The sequence below is a fragment of the Agelaius tricolor genome, unplaced genomic scaffold, assembly GCF_023055355.1.
Source record: "Agelaius tricolor isolate 1412-34295 unplaced genomic scaffold, bAgeTri1.0.p SCAF_5, whole genome shotgun sequence".
Classification (NCBI taxonomy): Eukaryota; Metazoa; Chordata; class Aves; order Passeriformes; family Icteridae; genus Agelaius; species Agelaius tricolor.
This window is the reverse complement of record NW_027269265.1, coordinates 19,929,292-19,953,080: the sequence shown is the minus strand read 5'-3', so window position 1 is coordinate 19,953,080 and position 23,789 is coordinate 19,929,292.

Below are 23,789 nucleotides of genomic sequence, written 5' to 3'. Positions count from 1 at the left end.
CTTCTTCCTGTGCGTGATTAACTCTTAACTCTTCCAGAGATTGCCATTGGACAGAAGACCCAGAGGGGTTTTGAAGGTTAATTGTCAGTTTTAGCTAACTTTTGTGAGAGGAAGAAAAGAACAAATTTTGAACACAGCAGTTTAGAAAAAACAACCTCTGTCTTCACTCCGTCAAAGTGTTTGCATTCTGAAACCATTTTGACTGAAACAGAAGTTCAACTTAAATTCTGTCAATTCCTTGAACTCACAATGACACACAGTAGTGCTGGGGGAAGCATCTGATGTGCCTGGTTTAGGTCAAGAGGAGATGTTCTAAGCTTTTTACAACCCTGCTGATGACTGCTTACTGTGGCTGTAGTGAGAATTAAAATAGTAAATACATGATGTTTGCACTGAGTTTAGTGTCTGGCCATTTCCTTCAGCTGTCAGAAAGAGTATGCTGACTGAGATAATTTAAGACTGCAAGTCCTACAAAATGCATTAGAGATGACCTGAGTTGTCATGTGTTAAACAAAAAATACACTCTGGGTTGTAGATATGAAAAGGTCATACAAATGGAAACCTTTTAGTGCTTCTGATGGCTTGACACAGTCACACAGTAAAGCTGTGTAAATATTTCCTAGATGAAATCTTAAATATTCTCTGGTAATTTTCAAGTATCACTTATAAGCATAATGATTAATGAGAAGATAGTTTGAATTTGCTGAAACAGAAATATAAAACCACCTTTATATAATTTTGAGGATAGTATCTTCTAAGTTTACTGACCTGTCAAAGGTGCTGGTTCTTTCTGACAATGAAAGACAAGACATGCAAAACATGATAAATACTTGAAAAACATCACAAATAGGAAATAGGAACAAAAGTTATTATACAAAGTATTTCCGTACATTTACCTTATTTTTTCTTAATCTAAGTGTTCCATATTTTCCTTCCATGGTTCCATATTTCCTCTACATTTTTCTCTGTATAATTGTCTTATATCGTTTGAGAAATGAAAAAATAAGATGACCCAGTGTACCGTTTTAGAAGATCACAATACAACATCTATGGTAATGGGTTAACTCCTGGATTATCCTTTAAGTAGATGCACCTTACCTCCCTAATGTTTTCTTAGGTTTGAATTATACATTATATTCTTCACTCTTTGGGCATTAAAGCTTCTGCAAAGGAAGCCCTCTAACACCTGAAGAATTACAACATGAATGCTTTAAGAGCAGAACATAAAACACTTTTTGCTTTTCAACTGCCTAATCATGGAAAAGTATTATACCAAAACCAGGAACAGAGCAGATGCTGAACATCCCTGGGAAAAGGAAGGAACAGATTGGTGCAGGTATTCTACAGTTTGGTGTTCAGTACATGGAAAACGTCTGTGGAACTGAGGCTCTGGGCACCTCTAAAAACTGCAACCCTATTTGCCATTCCTTGGATATTATGGATAGAAACCCAAGACACTGAATCAGTGGTCCACCTGGCTGGCTGTAGTGTTTTTGAGGGGTTATTACTGACAGCTCTGAACTGAAGTTTATAATTCTGTTCCTTTCTTAATGTAACAAAAAGCACTGTCACAACAAAAATAGAGGATATGGAGGAAATGATGGGAGAAGTATTTATATTCTCTGCTCGAGTCAAAAGTCTATCTCTGTCAAAAAAAGGTAACTACTATTTTTATTCATTGCTTTTAGGTGCTGCTTTTCTTTCCAAAGCTCTTAGAAGAATTAGTTACAACTACATTGCTGAACTGTGTAAGTGCCAGTTTGATGCCAGAAATGGATTTTTCCCCCTATTTTTTAAAATCAAAGAGTCACAAAATATTCTGAGTTGGAAGGGACCCACAAGGGTCATCAAGTCCAACTCTTAAGTGAATGGACCATACATGGGTCAAATCCATGACTCAGGCATTGTCAGCAGCATGTTTTAACCAATTGACCTAATAGTTTGGGCTAGAATGATACATTATGCCTAAATTGCTTCTTTCTGATGTCTGGAAACCTGATTCCAACATCATTCTTTTTAAAATATCCCATTTTCTCTTATCAGAAGTCCTTACATATTCAGTGCACAGCTGGTCTGCAACTGGGTCCCCCTGTTTTGGTGACAGTGAGACAAGAGATTGCCAAGAGCCTAAAGTAGCAGACGACTGTCCTGCCTCAACTCTCCTGACACTGTGAAAGTTGCTTAGATGAAAAATATTCGTATTCAGGATTTTTTTTGTGGCACATTATGAAGTGACTGGGAGTCCAAACAGAGATTTAAACATGAACTGTCAGAAATACATTGTGATGGTGGTCACAGGGGTCTTAGGATGAGGGAAGAGATGTAGATCTGACTCCATATTTCAGAAGGCTTGATTTATTATTTTATGATATATATTACATTAAAACTATACTAAAGAATAGAAGGAAAGGTTTCATCTCAGAAGGCTAGCTAAGCTAAGAATAGAAAAGAAAAGAATGATAACAAAGCAGCTGCCTCAGACTCTCTGTCCGAGTCAGCTCTGCTGTGATTGGCCATTAATTACAAACAAGCAGATGAGACCAATCACAGATGCACCTGTTGCATTCCACAGCAGCAGATAACCATTGTTTGCATTTTGTTCCTGAAGCCTCTCAGCTTCAGGAACAAAAAATCTTAGGAAAGGAGGAAAAAATCAGGAGGAAAAAATCTTAAGGAAAGATTTTTAATGAAAAGATGTCTGCGACAATACACCCAAAAATCAATAGTACTTTTCACATAGTAAGTGACATATACTGTTGTGTACACCAAAAAAATGAGGTTCAAAGTGTATTGGGTACTTACTAGTCCACTCTTTAACCTTGAACTTTAGTTAGAGTCTTTGTCAGTAAAACTTAACTGGTGGTTAAATTCACACTGTAGTTGGGCGTGAACCATTTGGATGACCCCTAAGTCATTTCTGGTTCAAGTTCAGGGAGCCAAAATATTAGGATATTATCATTACCTTTGGGTTTATCCTGTCAAGTGAGATATTTTTGAATATAAAAAAGAGATAGGTCTGCTGAATTTTATCATTTGAACAGATAATGATTTACACAACACCTGAAAGTCTAAGAAGTCTGATTCTGAGCCCCTGCTTGCAGAATTCAGCAGAAGAGAGAGAAAAAGAAATATTTTTTTCTTGCCATGAAGATTTCTTTCCCTAGCTCTGGTTTCAGAAACCTATTTAATTGATGTAGGATCTAGAACCAGAGTGAAGAAGAGTCATAACCAAACTGAGGTCATCATCAGATAGTGTAAATAGTTTTATGAAGGAATCATTACACTGGCCAGGCTTCCTGCAAGAGTATGAACCTACACAAAGTCACACTCTTGTACTTCCAGAGTTGCAGGAGATCAGCTGAAGAAAAGTTTCTAGGGAGCACTAGGAAGAAAACCATCAAGAAAACAAAAATTCTGTCATCAAAGTAGAGTGCTAATAGCAGACTATAAATAGAACACTGTTGATGGCACACTGTAAATAGAACTCAGGTTTTTTGCACACTGATGAAGTATATTTAGGAATAATGGCTCTGGTTTATGCATTGAGAGAGGCAAGGTTAGTGAAAGAAGAAACAAAATGTGAACTCTTGCAATAAGAGAGTATTTGGTATGTCAGATGGGCAAAAGAGAGAAAAAAATAGTGCAAATTGCTTTAATTCAAGGATTATATTGTGGGTATATAATGATTATAACACTGCTTGATTTTATTCTATTTGACCAAGTTTAACACTGACATATATGTGGAAATAGGGAGGTATGCTACCCCAGTTTACTTTTGAATACTTGAATCGTATTTATGAGAATATTTGTTTCAGTTTTATTAAGACAGCAGGTGACAGAATTAGCACTTCAGTTCCCCTGTATGCACATAGAGCTGTTTCATAATTTTAAATTAAATTTTAAATTTAATTTTTAGTTTAATTTTGTGTGTTGAAGGAAGACTTCACATGTAGTGCCCAGTGTGTAGAGTATGAGATGTTATTGCTCTGGCATGGTTTAAAAAATTTACAAAATTATCTCAGCTTGACTGATACCGTGAATGGTACATGCAAATCGGAGTAGGCGCTTTCCAGTTACAGAACAGGTTTTCTACACAGAGAGAGAAAAAAATGAAACTGAGAAAGACATTGATTTATTAATGACAGCAACCCAATGCTCACATCCACATTTTCAGCAATTAAAAAAACATTGACAGACATAATGGTTTCTTAATGGCTGCTGATCATTTAAGTTATCCTTTAGCTGCAAGGGTCCATACATACTTGTCAGGTATAAGATAAAGCAAGCCATCTGGTCATCTATATATTGACTTTCTGTCAAATGGGATAATGTATTAATATATAATGTTGGCAATTTTCTTTATCACTGAAATTTCAATAGTAAATGTGGGAAATGTGATACAGCTGTACATTTACAGCAAGATTTGATTGTATGCCATTGGCCTTGGCCACCTGGGCACATGTTGGCTGATATTGAGCTGACTATAAACCAACACCCCAAGTCCCATTCTGCTGAGCAGTTCTCAAGCCACTTCTCCCCCAGTCTGTAACACTGCCTGAGGCTTTCCTTGGTTCTTGTTGGTTCCTGAGGACCCAACACTACTTTTATGAGAGCTGCTGTATCAGCAAGTTCAGCAACAGTCCTTTATTTGTTAGGATTGTTCAGAAATACTTCTTCTCATTATGGAATATGTTGTCAAATAAATAGATAAATGTAATTGGATATGTTTCTTATTGAGGATTTAGAATTTTGGAAAAAACTGAAAATGAAGGTAAGTTTTACTCCATATTAGCATTGTACACTTAGTCCTTATGATCTCAATTCCTTCTATTGTCTTTATTAAGGGAAGAGATTACATCTCCTATGGCACCACAGAATGCATGATGGAACCCTTGTCATCAAGTTTATATTTTTTTCTTTGATTTTTAATATCCCAAGGAACATTTATTAAGTATGGTGAGACAATATAATGTGTGCAGACAAATCTGAGACCTGTGTGTAGCTCCTAAATGCGGTGCAAACTCAGAATGAAGTTGGACAGAAAAACTGTTGGGTTCGGCTGTCTGTCTCTGCCCGGACACGGGTAGGGTGGTTCTTGGGTGGCACGCGTTTCAAAGGACGAGTCTGGACTCTTCAGCTTTTAGGTCTTCAGATTGTTTATTATTTCTTATCTACAAAATTTTCTGTCTGCCCAACAGAGGTCTGATCTGCAAGCAGTCACAGGCACTCTCTGACCACCCACGGGGCGGTCATGTCTTTTTATACTAAAATCTACGTACACAATATTTACCTTTATTTCCCAATGCTTTTCACCCATGTTAGCAAGTGCACCTTCACCATAAACCAATCCCCAAGTGCCAACATCACCACAGGAGATGGAGGACAAGAAGAAGAAAGAAGAAGGACGAGACACGCCCTGATCCCTCCATCTTGTCTCCATAACCCCCCTGTACCAAAAACCTTAAAGTCTATATTTCACCCTCTAAATGTGTCTCTTTTACACCTTTTACTCTAAAGTGATTCTCATGTCCTCAAACTGCTGTCACTTCTGTGGATGGATCAAAATCAAGCCACCAAGCACTCTTGGCAGCATTCCAGGATTTTCGAGACCCCCCAAGGGTTCTCCTGGCATCTCTGGACATTGGGAACGATGTGCTGAGATCCCACAAAAAACCTTATTGGAAGGCTATCAGGATTGGGTAAAATGTATGATTTCGACCTTTAAAACTCCCCTCCATGTGAATAACAGAGGGCCTTTAATGAAAGATTTGATCTGATGCTCCCTCAAAGGAGAGAGAACACCTCAGATGAGCTGGGGCACTGACAGAATTGTTTCCTCTGTTTGCTACACTAGGCAGCAGCACAGTAATTCACTTTCTGATGTGTGAAACTTCCTTGTTTCAAATTCTTCCTCTGAAAGCAATTGTCACACACCAGAACCACATGCTAATGAATTATAATAATAATAATAATAATTATGAGCAGTTTGATTCTGTGGTGGCATAATTGGAAGTGAAGTCAGAAACAGCAAGATACAGAAGATGCAGCTCTCATTCTCCTTCACCCTTGCTTATGACATTTTTTTCAATCCAAGTGCATAATCCAAAGTCACTCTAGAGGTTTCGTGTTTCACAAACCATCAAAGATTTCAATAAAAATGACAGTAACTAAACAAGTTCTGTCATGTTCAAATGGTTTGAGCATACTACTCAATTGTACTTTCAATTGTGGATTTATTCTTATTTTTAGATAATTTACTGCATTATTCACAATTAACCTTCAATACCTTCCAAAAATCCTTTGCTTCTAGTGGAATACCTCACCTGAACTAGCAACAAAGAAATGCTTTTTTTTCTCATTTGCTGACTAGTTCTCCCAATACGTAGACTTCTGGCAGTTATAGATGAAACACGTATTTATAATGCAAAGCTCTAGAATGGAAAATATCTCTAAACACACAAACACACATCTACACATTCACTTTCATCTGCAACCAGAGATCCCAGAGCTTTGATATCTTCATTTTGTGTTTGTTTTTCACAAACCTGTGTACAAGGCTGAGGGAGACATTTTTCTGTTATCTAACACTTAGCTGTTAAATGTGGCTGTTAAGTGATACTTTTACCATAACAGTGTGTAAGACTATTTGTAAAAGGTTTATAGTATAATATTTTTATATGTTCTATAAATTTTTGGAACATCTTTAGTGGTTTTATTCTTATCATCTAACTAGACTGTTCAGATATTAATGACTCAAACTTCCTTATGATCTTACAGTAAAACCTATTTTTTATTTATATGACAGATGAAAAGACTGAAACAGAAAGATTTTTGGAGCTAAACTGATAAAGTAATAGCTCTATAACTACAGGATGGGGTAGCAGTGAAACTATTGTACCTACTGTAACTTGTAACTGTGCTTTAATTTCCCCCAGAAAGCTCCAGACAGACCTTAGTTGTCAATTAAGATGTACATTTGCATGAACAGAAGCAGAGAAGACCCCTAAGGGTTGCCATTGTGGACATTTAAGTCTGTAATTTAGATCCTCAAAACTTGCCTGGTTTTGGATGTGATTAGACTCTCATCATGCTAATCCTTCCACTGCTAACATGCACTTTTAGCTCCCAAATGTCACTTTTTGACCATACCTAGAGTTAGCCAAGCCTCTGCAGGGTCTGCACACATGCCCAGATCAGCATTTCTTCTCGACTACTACCTTCAAAAGGAACTAAAGATCAGTGATGGCATTTATACATGGTGATACTTAATTATAATTCTTCTGTATTACATTAACATTTATACTGCAGCTCCCCTTAAACTCCTTTTCCTCAGTACTGCGCTCGGTGTGCTCTTGACTTTCTTTTTTTGACCATATACTTTTATGTCTTTCTAAATGCAGTAAAAATGAAAACAGAGAAGTAACAGAAGAAGAGTAATTTCCAGCTCAATATAGTTTGCTTCCATATTTTCAAGACAGAGTTAATCTCTGTACAGGCAAAAATGATTTTGGTAATTTTTTTGTAGTTCAGAGCCCTTACACATGTTAGTGTTCCTATAGACATCACTGATGGAACAGTTAATTATGTTTCACCTGGGGAGTCTACAATACCAGTAGTGATTATAGATTCATCACAAGTGTGATTCAGATACAATCAGGCCAGACCTGCAACACTGATAAAGGCCAGCTTTTTACTTCTGGAATGTGTGAATCTGATCCAATAGCAACTAGAAGGAACTGAATATTGAAGTGTACAAGTTAAAACCTTTAAGAATATGCATACACTAAATGCATATGCATTTTTAGTAGCTCTCTTTATACTTTTGAATTTGTAAATCTTTGTAAGCATGTAAGATATTTATATTTCTTATACTGCCACAGTATCTGAATGCCTCAGTATATTGATGTATTAATGTGTTCATCTTCCTCACACCCCTGGGAAGGAAGGTAATAGCTCTCTGCTGTTCTGGAAGAGTAAAAGCAAGATGAAAATATTAAATATTTTCCTAAAAATTAAAATAAGGATACTTGCTTCCTCTACCAGGTTTATGCAATCACAGAATCATAGAATTGTTTGGGTTGGAAGGGACCTTTAAAGGTCATCTAGTCCAACCCCCCTTGCAACGAGTAGGGACATTTTAAACTGGATCAAGTTTCTCATAGCCCCATTAAACCTGACCTTGAATAGTTCCAGGAATGCATCATGTGCCACTTCTCTGGGAAACCTGTTCCAGTATTTTTTTCACCTACTTCATTGCAAAAGACCTTTTCCTTACATTTAATCTAAATTGATCCTCCATAAATTTAAAAATGCCTCATCCTGTCAATATGTTCCATATTAATAGTCTGATGGTTATTGCATCCTTCTTAAATTCACATTTATCATGTTAAAAGAAAGATAAAGGTTTAATTTTGAATCACAGGGAAGGAAGCTTTTGTTTCTTTGTGTATTTAGATGGTGAGGAGCACCTGGACTGTTCAGGGTAGGCCCACTTAAAGACTTTCTTGTGTTATTATGAAAATAGTTATAATAACCTTTTGATATTTTTTGCTTCAAAAGAAATAATAAGATGTTCATTAATCAATTAAATTTAGTAGCACTTTATCTGTGGGAGGAGGACTGCTTTTGAGACAATTCCTCTGAGTATTTAGTTTTAAATAATCCATGAAGCTTGCCCATAGTAATTGTGAATGAAAAAAGTAATATATTCAGTAAAAAAGTATTTTAATCAAGAAGTCCTTAAATAGAACTCAAGCCAATAAAAAAGGAACTAAAAACCCAACAGAAATACCCTCCTCAAAATCCAGATTTATCAACCCCCCAAAAAAAGACCAAAAAAAACCCCAAGAAACCCAAAACAAAACAAAACCAAAAGCCAAACCTTTCTGAATAGAGTGTTCCTATCATAATGGCCCTTTAATAGCAATCATTTGTTGAATGCTGGGCAGATTGCTAACTTCCTTCTGGGAACTGATTGAAATAACACTGAAGCTAATCAGCAATCAGATTTCTCATCCTCTATTCAGGACTTTCTTTTGGCTATGTCAAGAGGGCTGTAGCAGAGTGACCCTGAAACAGCCCTTTATAAATTGCATGCCTTTATACACTGGCTATGCTCTGAATGGAGTAGATTGAATTGCTGGAAGTAGCTCACATCATCCAGTCAGCTTCAGAAAGTCAATATGCCTGGTGTGCCTGGAAAATCTTGACTTGCCTATAACCCATCAGATTTCTGGAGTAACCCTTACAATGCACTTTTACAGCACCATTTCTAAATGAAACAGAGTGCATGTCATGTTCTGCTTTATTTAGAAGTTGAGATATCCTTCAGGGCTCATATCTTTGAAAATATTTCAACATGGATGTGAGATAAGAATCTAAATGCTTGTGAGGATCTGGACTCCTGTTTTTTTTAGGGTTAACCTCACCTATTGAGCTCTCTAGAATCTGCTAAACAAAATTTGAGCCCAAAAAATAATTTTTAGGGCTCTAGTAATAAGTTAGAAGACTTGGTACTGGGAACTGAATAAATACTTAGATATAATATACATTTTCATGTTTAAGAACAAGAAATTGATAAATAGAAGAATGCAAAATATCAATGACTACATTATTCTTTCCCAAATTCTGATAGACATAAAAATTTTAGTCCTGCAAACATTTCAGTTAGTGACTAAAACAATTCTACTGACATATGGAACAATCAGAAAAAATAACTCTTATCTAAATACAGTATTTTCCATGCATTTAGGTTTCCCAGAAGTTTTGTGCTTTCTTTATAATACCAGATATGCTGCAGAAGAACATATAGCATTTAAATTTTGAGGCAAAATCAAACAATTAAATTATGCTTTCACTTGTGCACAGTCAAAATAAAGTGGAGACACAGGTTACATAAGTGACAAACCCAAACAATATTTCATGGATAGTGACTGGGCTACATTAAAGTACAGTAATGGATGCTACAGGAGTGACCAGACTTGGATGGGAAAGAGGTTTTGAGACCCTACAGATGACTACAATTAAAAAAAATACAATCCTGACACAGATTTTCTCCCTTTTGACTACTTTTCAACACTTTTATGAGAAAAGTTAAACAGGATAAAGTTCTTGTAAAAATTTATCATGCTGGAGGGACAAGGTTTGGTTAGGATTGGAGGCTGAGTAGCTCCAATGAAAAAGGGGTTAGAAGCACTAGGAAAGAGAAAGAGCCTTTGTTTCAGTTATTCTCCCATTCAGCACGTACACAGGGTGATGATACAGAACATGTAGAGCTTTTTAAGGACTAAGGTGGATTTTGTTCTGAGGAGAACTCTGGAGGTATTATATCCTGAGAAACACCTGTAAAATGTACAATTGCCTGTAGATCTCATGGGCACAGCTACCTGCAATGCATTATTCAGGACTGTAGATAGCGGAAACTCTTCAGGCAAAAGCTTTTCTCAGTGAAAAATGCATCTGCCTGAAACAACTCCCAAATTAATTTTGAATTTTTCATAGTGGTTAATCTAGAAAAATGGGTGAAAACAAGAAAAATGCCAGGAGCCTCTTCCAATTACTATTTCAAAATGATGTTTTGATTCCAACTGTACTTCAGTTTATTAAGGAGAAGAAAGTACTTATTTGCAAAAAAAAAATTTAAACAAGCTTAGACTAAACCATTATTTATCCATTTAAGAAAACTCACAGTTCCTTTCAACATTTACTTCAAGATCTTTCCTTTCCTGCATGAAAAAAGTGAAGACAAATTGTTTGACAGCAAACTGAAATGATTTATATTTTGTTGTTTTTTTTTCAATCTGAAATGTGATCACTCACCCAATTGTATTTAGGCCTGCATTTAAAGACACAGAATAAGTGTAATACAAACTCTTCTATCCACAGCATAAGGTCATTGTAACACACTTCTTTTTAAGGTGAAAAATATTTAACTCCCAAAGACAGTACAAAACTCTTGATTAAAAAGTCTATTTCTGAACTCTTCCATTACTTTCAGAACTTGCATGTGATCCTCTGAATAACTACTAATTCAGCCCTGCCGACTGCACAGTTGCTAGTTATTTACAATAAAATCAGTCCCATTAATTTGCTAATGAATTGATATTGACTTTACATTTTGTGAGCTGGCAATGTTTCAAAAGTCATTGTTATCTCATTTCCAAAATGAACATCAATGAATTTCCCTTACTGCATAAAATGCAAAAATCAATTAAAAAATCGAATTGGTTTAATACCACCTGGTTTCAAAGTATGCTGATGGCACCAGATCAAAAATTCCACTCACCAATTAGGGCTGGAAACAAGATAGTTCTCTCTACTTACTAATATGTTGTGAATTGAATAATGGTAAATAAGAATTTAGGAAGAGATTACAGGAAAATAATAATTTAAATAAGTGGGTAAAAACTGAGTTGAACTGTAAAGGAGCAGTAGTTCTTATGGGTATTATACTCTCTCACAAGAATACCTTTTCTAAACTAAATACAGAAGTTGCATAACAGGGATTAAGGGGCCTGGTTGGAAGAAAACTAGGTTTCTCATCAAATTCATCAAATAAAAAAATAAAAGGTCTTTTTTCAGATGAATATATTTACAGGAAACTTTCTCAATGTTTCTCTGCAGCTATTTTTTGTTATCTGAGTGGAAAAAATGTATTTAGTGAAAGCTTTTATGATAACTATACCACATCAGAACCCTGGCTAATTTCAACAGTCTCTGAAATCTCCTAGAATTGTAAATGCTTCTTTCAAACAGCCCTCAACAATGATCCTTCTGAATCTTGACCACTAGCACAAGCTGACTAGGGCGTATCTTCTGGATGATGACCAGCAGTTTGCTCTCTGATGGAATTCTGAAGCATTGGTAATATTTTAGAAAGGAAACTAAACAAATTCTGGCAAAATGTAGTGTATGCTTTTGCCTACACTGTGGGCCATGAACCTGGAAAAATTAAATGGAGGCAAAAACTTTGTTACAATAAGCTCTTGAAAAGCCTTGAGTCTTGTGGTTTCTAAGCTTGGCTCATCCATTCTTTAGTCCCTTAGCTGAAAAAACTGAATTCTCCCTGTATCATTAGCAGAGTGAGGCACCCCAGCAGGTGAATCTGCTTCCTCAAAATGTAACTCCCTCTCTTAAAGTGCTGATTTTTCTGCACTGATTGGAGAGAAAGAATACAGCACCTGAGTTGTAATGTGGATCTCTTTTTTCCTGCCACACAGGCTAACAGAAAACTTGGTATACAAGCTATCTTTTTAAAGAAGGAGTTACTCAAAGTCAGTGTATTCAGTGAAGTATTTAGAGTCATTCAATGTCCTAAATAAGTACCCCAGAAAAGAATAATTTCTGCTTTTTACATGTGATCAGGAAAAAAAATATTGATTCTTCATATTTATAAGCAGAAGTCTTTGAAATCATTCTCCTGTGTACACATCTGCCTGATCCTTACCTGGTTTCTGAGTCTATTGGACAATTTCAGCTATAAGACAGTCAAACAAAACTCGAGTTTGGAAGGCAGCAGTCAAATTTCAGCTGTAATATTCAACAGTTATAAAACCACACAGATGCAATCTACCAAACACTTGAGTTGTGCTTCCTGTGTAGCCAATCAGTACATTCCTAAACACTCCTAACAGGAGTACAGACTCACCCTGCAGGTCCTGAGTGATGGGTAGCAAGAATCATAACAACTTGCACCATCCTAGCACTTCTTTTAAGGCCTTTTAGTTCTCATGAAATCTAAGCTCAGAATACATGAACAAACTATCCTCTCTATATACGTAATTTCTTTAAATTTAGAGGAAAACCCCTAATTGAAAGGACCAAGTGTTGCTAAAGTACAGAGAAATATATAGCTAGCAAAAACATCAACTCCATTGAAAATATCATGGGGTTCTATTGTCTAAAAAAGGCAAAATATCCATATAGATCTACAGACATGCCTCCTAAATATTTATTTATTTTTAAATGCATGAAATTACCACTATGATTGCATACACTTTTCAATGGCAGATGAATTCTGAAATAGTGTAAAAATAACTTCTGCCTAAATTGAAAAATTTATTCATTTGAATTCCAATACTTTCCTGCCAGCATTAGACTTGTTCAAGTATCGTGGTCACAGCACATAACCATGGCTACCTGAAAAATATAGGGCTGAAAATGTCCCTTCCTCATGCAGATAATTGTCAAATTGATATTTGCACTGATCACAGGTCTTTTAAGTGTGAACATGGATTAAAGAATTGAAATAGATATTTTTATGACACTCTTATTAATTGGATATTAATTTCAGTGTCCATATTTATTTTAAAAATACATACTAAAGAATTTTTGTGACTCTATACAATCCTTTTTATCCTAGAAATTTGTGTTTCTTCTGAAGAAATTGCATATTTAATTTTCTTTGATTTTACTGTTTTCCACTTTGACCTAGGAAATATAATTGGTACGGTTATTCACAAAAATAATCTTAGTTAGTACATTTAATCCTTGATTGCTTAGAATGCATTTTAAGGGACAGTTTTGCCCTCAATTACATTGGTTCTAATTTCGACTAAATCCACATATTAGTAGCCAAATAACAAATAACCTATTGTTTAGATTTACAGATTTCCAGATGGAAGTGAAGTTTGACTTACTTTGTAACACTCTAATAGTAATTTCTCTAATTTCTCTGACATCAAGGTGATCTTAGAATCTAGGGAAATATGGCAAAGTACATAAAAATTTGTTATGAACCTGAAGGAACCATCAATGAAAGATTAACAGGAATCAACAATGGTGATATTACAATACAGTCAGTGGAAAGAACAGTGTTCATTTACTAAATTTTTTGGTCTCAGAAGGTTTAGTAGAGGAAGGATGTAGTGAATGTTTGAAATAGAAATTGTGTCATCATTTTTATTTGAGTAAACCTAGCAGTTGGGAAATATACAAGAAAAATCAGGTGATATTTTAAATTGGAACTTGTATATGTGTTGAATTCTTTCAAGAGGGAAGTGCTGAAAGAGCCATTCAGTCACTAAGGACTAAAATCTGGCTGAGAAAGAAGCAGAAAATAAGAACACAGTCACCATACTAACTGCCAGCATGCTGCCATGGTGGAATGTTTTTTATCTGAATTTAGAAATATTTGCAAAACTGAACAAATTCTGGGAAACTTTCAGAAGAATATTGTAATTTTCTTTGCTCTTAAAAATACTACTGAGATTAATATATGTTATTAATATGGCCTGTTTGTTTTGTATGTGTGGTGATTTTTCTTAGTAGTATCATAAATCCTATATTCTTGGTTTTGGTTAACAAGTAGGTGCAAGACAGTCTATCTGCTAAAATCATTGGAAACCACTGAAATTCTTAGTATAAAATATATGGGCTTTATTGTAGATTTTGGGTAGGTCTTCTGAATCCTAAAGTAAAAAAATTTAATCCCCTGTCCTTCAGTGATACTCAATATTAATTGGTAGCCAAGTAGAAGAGTGACTTCAACAGTTCACCTCCTGGAAACTCTGCAGAGTAGCCCAGTGCACCTCTGTGGGTGGGAGAGCATTGTCTTCCCAGAAGCAGACCAGAAAGAATAATGAAAGCATGTTGTGTTCATCTTAAATAAAATATCAGAATAAATTTAAAAAAATTGGAACATGAAGACTTTGCATGTTTTCACTATATCATTTAAATATTTTTAGTCATCTTTTAACTAAAATCTCAAATAGATCTGGAAATCTTGCCCATGATATTGAAGATCTCTGGCAGGAAATATTCTCCAATTAGGTCACATGAGAATAAATCAGAAGAAAATGCCTGGGACTAATCAAGAATTTTCACCCAACTTATCTTTCCTTATTTCTTTGTCTCCTGTTCGATCTCCTGTTTCTCCCATCCAAGTGTCTCTATCTCTCTCATTGTAATTCAGGCATTATATAAGATGTTCTTCAAAGCAAATCTGAGAGAATCATCATCACTATTCATTTAAGGGTATCTTTAAAAACCTCAGCAGTCTCCTTTTATCTTAGTGTCTGTGAGAAAAAAGGGCAGGGCGGGGGAGAGCAGATCTGCTTATCTTCATAGCCATTTTTATGCATCCTTATGATTAAGATAATGAAGAAGTGTTATAAACTTACTTGACAAACTATTTTGACATTTTCTGCTTGCAGCTGGCTTTTTAAAGTGACTCCTAAGTTCCCATTCATAACTTTTTACATTCTTGCATTTTATGTGTGGTAGTTAAAGGCTGACAGAGCTCCTGGGTTTAATTCCTCTGTGCTTTTTAGCATCATCAGTTCACAAATTTATCAGGGCATGTTATAATCATGGTGAACATAGATCTTTTTCATTTGTAAATAGTCAGCTTGAATCTTAACAACAATTTAAAGATGTGAAGGCAAGGCACAGACATATTAACACCAAAATTTTCCAGAAGCTATTAGTGTTTAGTTTGTCTTTATATTTATGAAGTTCTAATAATTAACGGGAAAAAGAAGGGGAAGGGGAAGGGAAATTTAATTCTAATTTCATCCTGTCCATGATAAAAGGATCAGAAGGGAAATGGAGCTAGTGTTACTTATCACAGCTATTGTATCCAGGAGTACTGAAGGCTGTACTGTACTCTAAATGTGGGCTGAATTGTTAAAAATGCAGACATTTATGAACTATGTAAATGGATATCTAATTAACTTGCTACAGCTATCTTGTTAAATACCAATTAAATATATTAACATTTATCACAATTTTAATGTATCAATAAGAATTTAACTGTACCTTTATTGTCATTGTAATTTCAAATTAATTACATGGCTAGATGATTTATCTTTTGCATAATTATTCAGCCTTAGTCTATGTTCTCTTAAACAATCCAACTGTTATAGTATGGATTCTCTACAGCATCTGCTCTCTTTCTGTACAATTCTTTATAAAATCATCTGCTATTAAGACAGTAAAATCAAATGTAGAAGGGGAGGTGGGGCTTTTGCTACCTGAGCTCTACTGCACTGGTATGAAAATACCAATTTCCCAAGGATTGAACGTAATTCTGTAATGTTGATTATTTCTTGTAAACAATCTTATATTTTTTGAAGGAATATACACAATAAACAGCTTCAAATGACTGGTGGAAATTCTTTTATGGTAAAAAATTAATTCAATTTCCATAATGTCATACAATAATTCACATCTTATTCTTTTCATATCCTTTAAATTCACAGAAATTAGAACTAAGACTACTGAAATTAGGAGTATCACTTAAACAGAAAGAGAAAAATAAAACCAGTGTCTGATAATGTTCATACAATATTTTTTTACAAAACTCAACTGGATTCTTAATTCTCAAAAAAAATCTTAGGTTGGCTTTATTTAGAGAACTTAATAGGTAAACAGCCACTATGGGACTGAGAAGTACACATAAAAAAATTACATATGGGGTATTGTTAATAAAAAAATATCAGAGCAGGAGCTGAATAAAGCACATACAAACTGCATGGGAACTGTCTGGATTGTTTTCTTAGTAAGATCCATAAGATCCATGCCATGAACAACATTCAGCAAAGAACTTACAAATATAAACATTACATGACAAAGTTCTTGGGCTCAAGTAGAATATTCACAAGGTTTGACTTAGGCAGATGCTTAATGCTGCACTGCATCAGATGAGAAAATGAACTCACAAGAGAAAATGTTTTGACTGAAGTGAAAGGAGCAAAGTAATCTTTAAATTCTGTAAATAATGTATGCCTTAGAAGATTTGGAACAGAGTATTGAAATCTTTAGGAGTAGAAAACACCTGTGCTTATATAGACGTTAAGAGCTCCATGTTTGAGAGTAAGATCATCCTTCTAGTCTTCCTTCAGAGAAAGTAGAGAAAGAAACTCTAGGGAATAAGCCATTACCTTCTTAATTAGTTATTCAAATTGTTTATTTCTCTAGACTAACTTTGACTTAGATGAAAGCTGCCCTATGATATTTAAAAATAATTTCTTTTTTTTTTTGGCAAAGAGTACCTCCTTTATTAATGAATTCTTATTGCAGGATAAGTATGTTTATAGGCTTAGGATTCAACATATATTGTTCAATATCTAAAGTGGAAGGAATGCAATAGTAAATAATTTATTTTGGAAAACACAGGGCAAAACCCCATACTGTTTTATATTAGATTTAAAAAAAAACAAACCAAATTTTTTATTAAATGAAACATTAACTTTGAAAATTAAATAATGATTTTAACTACCTGAAATTAATCCATCTCCATTTTATCAAAACCCTTTCCCATAATACTTGTAAGTTCTCGCTGATTTTTTTGTTTGTTTGTTTTTAAATTGCTTACCCAGGGTTACTGGCAAGGACTGAGCAGTCATATTGAGACTGCATGGATCATTTCACCTGTAACAGAGTTACAGCTATCCATCCCTGGAGTGGGACATTGCCAGCCACACAGCAGGGCTGCAGTCCTCATGGAGTTGCAGTTGTCAGAGCCATCTTTTGAGCTGTGATAAACCTGAGGAGGAGCTTTGCCTGCTGGAGATGATGCTTCCTAGTGATGCCCCCTTCAAGCAGACCCTCAATCTGTGCCATACCTGCAGGCATGCAATTACTGAAGCACATAAAAACATGAGAAGCAGCTCCATGATAACTAATTATGCAAATTTATGAGCACCTGAAATTCAGCTTTTCCAGCAAGCAAGGTAAGAAAAATAACTCTACATTTGTGCCTTCACTTCCCTGGAGTTCAGAGTGTATTAATGACTATAGCATTCAGAATAAATAACTGAATAGAAAAATCATTGTGTGAGGTCAATTTTCTGAATATCAGTTTGAATTCCAAGCACTGCAGTAAATTACCCTTAATTTTCAACTCAGAGTGTCTCTGAAAATAGTAGAGATGTGGGACATCATTGCCTTTTCTCTTCATATTGTTAAGTGATGTGATTATAGTAGCTGACCTTATTGAATTTGACATTAGAAGTCGATTCACCTTTTTAAAAGCATTTTTACATATTGAATTTTGGCCTCTGAGGAATAGAAAACAATCAAAAATAAATTGGGAAAAATTGAAAAAAGAAACCAAATCAGAAAACAGAGAGAGACACATCAATACATAAATAGCCCCCTTCATCTGCATAGCACCTTTTCATGAAAAATATATTCATAAGATAATAAATGGATTTGGATTTTAACATATGTCTTCAGCAACCAATTTACCAGAGCTGTGAACTGAGGAGTGTGAGCCTTTCAGAAGTTTGTAAGAATGTCAATTCTTTGCCTGCAGGTGGAGTGTGTTTGTCATTCCAGGATGATGGTGCTTTGTGTGCTCTATGGGTGCAGTCTCTCTGGAGGTGCTCTGCAAGCTACTGGACAGCACCATTTTACTGTCTATTCATGCAAATGAGCAAAATAGTTTTGCATTTTCTGGATGAACAACATTTGGATGGATAAAAGTTAGATACAACCAGGTAGAATGACAATAATCTAGACTACAAGAAGTTGCTTCATCACATGACAAATTACCTACTGCTGCATTAGGCACTGATCATGCTTTAGGGCCACAGCTTTAGTCCCAGTGAAAATCTGCATTAATTGTATGTGTGATTGGGCAGTTTAATGGTGTACATACTACCTTTTTATTTTCAATTTCTGTGTGATTAAAGTGTCTGGAACGTATGTCTAGGGATGGAGACAGCTGGCTGTGCACTTGTCATATTTGTTGGTACTTGTTACTTACATGCATACCTATATATGAATGTTTAAAAGAGATTCCAAAGTCATGTTGAAAATGAAACCACAGGTGTAAAGGAAATGTGATGTGATTCCATTACTTGGAGTAACAGAGACAGCAGTTGAATGGATACCAGGCATGTGTACTACTATGTGAAACAGAGACTACTTTCATGCTTGGATGTTGGCCAAAGTGGATTCTGGTGTAAAACATTACAAGGCACAGTCTTCAAAGAAGAAGAATTTGGTTGTCTCCTAGGACAGAAGGTTCCAAGACACTAAAAAGGAAATAAACAAGACAAAGTATCATAGATTATTTCCAAAGTATGAAAGCACAAGCATGCATACTAATACTTAACACAAACGCACACACACACACACACACACACACACATCTGTTGGCTTTAACAGACATGTAAGATTATATACAGAGACTCATAAAAAATCTAGAAATACAAAACTGTACCTATACACCTAATAGAACAATTCTGTCTGCATCCCTGACTGTCAAGCTTTTTCGAGAACTGGATCTCAGTGGAACAGGATGTCCTAAAGCAGAGTGAATTTTTGGGGACTAGTAAGAACAAATTTGCAATTAGGCTCTATTAATCCCAGAAACACACATGCAAACTGCCTTGCCAGTAGTCAAGGGAAACATTTCATTTACCTCCTGTGCTGCAACTGACATCTCTTTTCCCTCCTGGTGTTGCAATCTGTCCTCCTGTCTCCTTCTGAGTGGAGTTATTCTGATTAAAGGAAGCACCTTTCTCATCCTGAATCAAAAGCTGCTGACAATGTAAGTTCTGCAGCTTTGTTTTGTTCTGCTATCACCGGTTGATATACATCAAATAAATGAAAGAAATGAAGAAGAAGAAGAAGAAGAAGAAGAAGAAGAAGAAGAAGCAGCTCATTTCTTCGTCAAATAAATGAACTTTTTTATTTAAAAATAAAAAATTTCTAAAAGATATTAATGATTCAGGCAATACAATCTTATGAGAAAGCATAAAGGAAAAGTCAACAGATTTGTGCAGAACTATGGTCAAAGTAATATGTCAATCCTCAATGGATGAATTTTATAATTGATATAATTTTATAATTTAGTGTGAAATTTTGCAATTACCGAAGGCATATTGCTTGTCTGTATATGAAACATATAATCATATGTTATCAACAGTGATGAGCAAATTCTGGATAAATCTGTCCCAGAGAAGAGCAAAGATAGTTTACAAAGACGTAATGACTGCTGAGAGCCTGACTGAATGACTGTAATACATCATATGCCTTTGGCATCAGAAAAGCCAGTAGAGTTCTTTTGAGAAACAGAGCAGAAAATAGCTTGAGGAGTGTCAAATGTATTCCACCAACCTTCATGTCTCTGGTGGGCAATCTTGCCCCTAAAGAGGAGTATTTGGTTCCCCCAGTTTAATCTCAGTGAATCTCAGTGCCTAACCATGAGATGAGCTTTTCCTGTTTCTTTGCTTTGTCCATAGCTTTGTCCATGCATATGATACTTTTTCTGTCTGTGACACTTAAACTGTCCTTGCTATATCCCTGTGCTAGCACCCAATCTAATTCCAAAGTATTGTAGCAGCCTCAGTGAATTAGTCACAGGCTTACCTTTTAGGAAAAAAACGTTTTAATAAAATAGTGGCTTGAACATGAAGAAGAAATTTATCCATAATCTGAAAAGATAAAAAAATCCACATAAATAAGCCAAAGAAAACTGACAGCAACACAAGAAGCAGAGTAATAGAAATACCCCTACACTGAGTGCTAAGCTTGATTCTTGTCTCTGCCCGGATCAATGTAGTTACACTGTTGTAATTATTTATTTTTGCCAATCTGAGTTCAGTCTTCTGTTTTCAGCTTTTTGTTTTGTTTGGCTTTGTTGGCTCTGTGTTTTGTTTGTTTCTTTTTACAAAAGACGTACTAAAATAAGACTAGAAGCAGGAAAATAGAGGAAGTAACCCAAAGACACATTAGACAGAAATGAGACTTTTTAGTGGGGTCTGGAACACCGACCATTTGGCAGGGTGTGCACAGAATACTAATTTAACCCATAGCTATATCCTCAGATTTTCTAGGAAAAGTCTTCTTAATATCTGTTAATAAATTCTGTGCTGGGATCTGGACAGGCTTCCCTAGGAACTTTATAGCCACACCTGCATTCTAGACAGATGAGGACAATCAACACAAACAACAACAGAAGCAGAAGGTAATGTGTAATAGCACAGAATACCTGAAAACAAGGTCTTTTGGCTTCAAACTATCGAGCAGATTGCATTGTGTACCTGAGGTACAATTGATATTTTCATGCTAAAACAATAACAGTACATTATCTCCTCAGGAACATATGATTTTTAATGGCCATAGTCATGTGACTGGAGAAAAGGGATTTTTACTGCCAGAAGGGTACATAAAATTCATTATAAAGAGAAAGAAAATATTTTATTTTAAAAAAGAACAGGAAATTCAGTCTGTGAATAGAGGCATGAAATATTTAATGGTAGGATGGGGAGAGAAGATGAGAGCAGAATTGGAGTTAGAATAAACTCTGGGTGTTGCAGAGCAGTGGAAGCATAATTGTAGAGATTTGAAAAGCAATGTTTTGCTTTTCTGTGAAGTTCTAAGCTGCTGACAAACAATATAAGCTTTTCTGGCTCTAGCATGACATCTTTCAAATGTTTCAAGTTTTTGAATCTATTATTTTTAAACCAAAGTCATTCCTTCCTCCTTCAGACCCTGGTTTCTGGCTCCTTCAGACCATACTGACTGCATGTATATACTTGGGTTCTGGGTTTGTTGTTGGATTTTGGTGGTTTTTTTGGTTTTTTTTGGTTGGTTGGGGTTTTGGTTTGGTTTTGTTTTTTATATGGGTTTTTTTGTTGCTGTTGTGTGTGGGGTTTTTTTGTTTGTTTGTTTGATTTTGGTGTTTTTGTGGGGTTTTTTAATGTTTTTTTTTTGTGGTTTTTATGGTGTGGCTTTTTGTTTGCTTGTTTTGTTGGTTTTTTGGGGTTTTTCTTGTTGTTTGCAGAACAAAAAGCTTGGGGGTTTTGGTGGACAAGTTATCCAAGAGCCAGCAGTGAGCACTTCCTTGTGGCCAGGAAGGCCAGTATTAGGAAGAGCATTGCCAGCAGGTCAAGGGAGGTGATCCTGCCCCTCTGCTCAGCCCTGGTGAGGCCACAGCTGGAGTGCTGTGCCCAGCTCTGGGCTCCTCAGGCCAAGAGAGACTTGGGGCTGCTGTAGTGATTGCTGTGAAAGTCAACAAAGAAGATTAAGTTCTGGAACACCTAACTTATGGGAAAAGCATGAGGGTTGGGCCTGTTTAACCTCAAGAAGAGTCAGCTGAAAGGGATCTTATTAATGTATACAATTGTCTGAAATGAGGGTGTCAAGAAGATGAGGCCAGGACCTCAATGGTGCCAAGCAGGGAAAGAAGAAAGGTAATGGTCACAAACAGAAATAGAGGAAGTTCAATTTGTATATGAGGAAGAACTACTTTGAGGGTGACAAAGCACTGGAAAAGACTGCCCAGAGAGAGAATGTGGAGTCTTCATCTCTGGATACTTTCAAAAGTTACCTGGAAGCAACCCTGCGCTACCTGCTTTAGGTGAGCCTGTTTTAGAAGGGAGGTAGGACTCAGCAATCTCCAGCAGTCTCTTAAAACCCCAACTGTTCTTTTAGTCTTTGATTCTGTATTTATAAACAGCACCATCTGTTTGTTCTTTGAATCTTTGTTGTATAAAACCAGCTCTTTAAAGGGCAATGTAATGAAAAAAAAAATCTGACAAAAAAAAACCCACAGAAAAATATTAATTTTTTTTCAAGAGACAGACTCTCTCACTCTCTCAGTGAGTCTCTTATAAAGCTATGGCATCTCAGCTGACAGGAAGGTGAGCTTTAAAATGAGAGCAGTTGCACCTTAAGCGTATACTGTCACAAAAGACTTTGCACTGTGAGAACATTACTTAAATTATTTCAGATTTTAGAACCCTTTTCAACTTGTTCTTTATTTTGCTTCATTAAAGAAGCATAAAGTCTTGACAAGACTTGACAGCTTACCTTGCAAACACTCAAAATATTCATGGATTGTGCATTCCTAATCTAGGAGACAATTTCAAAGCACATGCAAAGCAAAAACAATGTGATAAAAAAAGTTCCTCTATATTTAGACTGAAGCTCAGCTATTGTCCTTTGTGAAGGATTTCTGAATGCTCAGTCTTTTGTTCCACAAAAATGCAAGATATTTCTAAAATGGACTTAATTAGTCTCCCCTGAATAAACTGCTACTACATGTAGGGATTAATTACACATGCATTTTTCTGGGTAACAGAGAAAGCTGGAATGATTCAATAATCCAGTGTGTTGGCCTTGTAGAAAGAAAAGGTAATTGTTGGGGTCTAATGCATCCACCACAGAATGCAGAAAGATTTTATAAGAAGAAACAGCATTAATCATAATTTTTTGTTTGTTTGCTGCTCCTAAGGTAAGAGGAGAAGGAAGTTCTTTTGGTGGCAATGTGTTATCTGGATTTAAATTCCTAATATCAGGAAAAATTAAGAACAGAAAATCTAAGGCCCAAGTTGGTATCTACTTTAAGCTTAAAGCAGACCCTTCAGAGTGACTTGAGAATTACATAGGAAACAGATTAAAAATACCTTATCATTAGCATTCAAAATAATGTATTCAGCATGAAAGTCTCCCAAGGAGAATCTGTCCAAAACACTGAAACACTCCTGGGGAGATTGACTCAATTATCAGCTGTAATAGCATCAGGTGACAGACTTTAGTAAGCAAAGTGTTGCATAGTGAGAAAACTCTGCTAGCAAGTATCAATTTACACCTCTGAGTTGATGTGAATATTTGTTAATATTTCCTGTTTGCTTTGTAGCCATTAACTGATTAATGAAATCCTAAAGAGAAGCAAATACACAGTATGGGGTGAGCAGGTGTTACCACTCTCTTTTGGCAGGTGGTGGGTAAACCAAGAAGAGACTTACTGATGACTTACTTGTGCAAACATTCCTACAGGAGACTGCATCCTTTGCCAGCTGACATCTGGAACTCCTGTAGTAGGTGGTGACATG